Source organism: Brienomyrus brachyistius, unplaced genomic scaffold (genome assembly GCF_023856365.1).
Source record: "Brienomyrus brachyistius isolate T26 unplaced genomic scaffold, BBRACH_0.4 scaffold124, whole genome shotgun sequence".
NCBI lineage: Eukaryota > Metazoa > Chordata > Actinopteri > Osteoglossiformes > Mormyridae > Brienomyrus > Brienomyrus brachyistius.
In genome coordinates, this window is record NW_026042399.1 from 26,120 (window position 1) to 27,019 (window position 900).

Here is a 900-nt window from a genome sequence, read left to right on the forward strand (position 1 = left end):
TGTCATGCTTACAGCATCTCGATCTCCGGCGTTTGTGAAGTTGGGATTGATGCTGTCCTGTGTTTTTTTTTTCCTTCCACACTTAAGCTCTGCTTGTTACTGCCCCATAGCGGAGCGCAAGTGAAACGGACTACCGGAGATTTGCACTGTTTTTCTGTTAGTGTGTATAATCAAAATATGACTCAGTTTGGCCAGTTAGAAAAATATGATAATAGAAAAGTATTCTTTTCCTCTCACTTTTTTTTCTTGATTTAATTACCGACTTCACGTACTTACACTGTGTCCCGTTGCACGATGTAATATTGCGAAACTATGATTTTGTGGCAGTGTTTTGTAAAGGAATTTTCCGTTTAATCATCGTCTTAGTATAAAGCTATATGGTTGTTCTGGTATCAGTGGACGTACATTATGTATTTTTTCTTCTCTTGAGCACCATGGTCATGACATGAAGCTCAGTCATTGATTACTCGCAAATGTTAGTAGTCATCCGCTGTTTATCTTGAAGATGTAAAAGTAGTGCGCGTACATCTCCTCGTTAGTATAGTGGTGAGTATCCCCGCCTGTCACGCGGGAGACCGGGGTTCGATTCCCCGACGGGGAGAGTCTGCATCTTTTTGCCTCGGTCTCAAAAGGCACCAAGCTAGAACCGGCCCCGTGTTAGTGGAAACGGGGCTTGTGACTTGTACTCATGCATAATATTCTGCGGGTCGCTCAGCAGCGCAGCATATGAAACTAGACTCGGATTGTAAGTGTGTGGTTTTGATAATTGATGTATGGATGGATGGATCCTTAATAAGAGATATAAACAATAAGGTCCAGTCGCCAACTAATCATGTAAAATACGTCATAAACTCATGGTTGTTAAACCCAGAATAAAAATGAAGACGTATAACTAGGAAA

At 41.4% G+C, this 900-nt stretch overlaps 1 non-coding gene across 1 annotated transcript; it reads left to right on the forward strand.

Moving 5' to 3' along the window:
- The first annotated feature begins 529 nt into the window (after positions 1–529).
- On the forward strand, positions 530–601 carry trnad-guc (transfer RNA aspartic acid (anticodon GUC)). Its single transcript has one exon. It is a non-coding gene; the product is annotated as a tRNA-Asp (tRNA).
- The last annotated feature ends 299 nt before the right edge of the window (positions 602–900 follow it).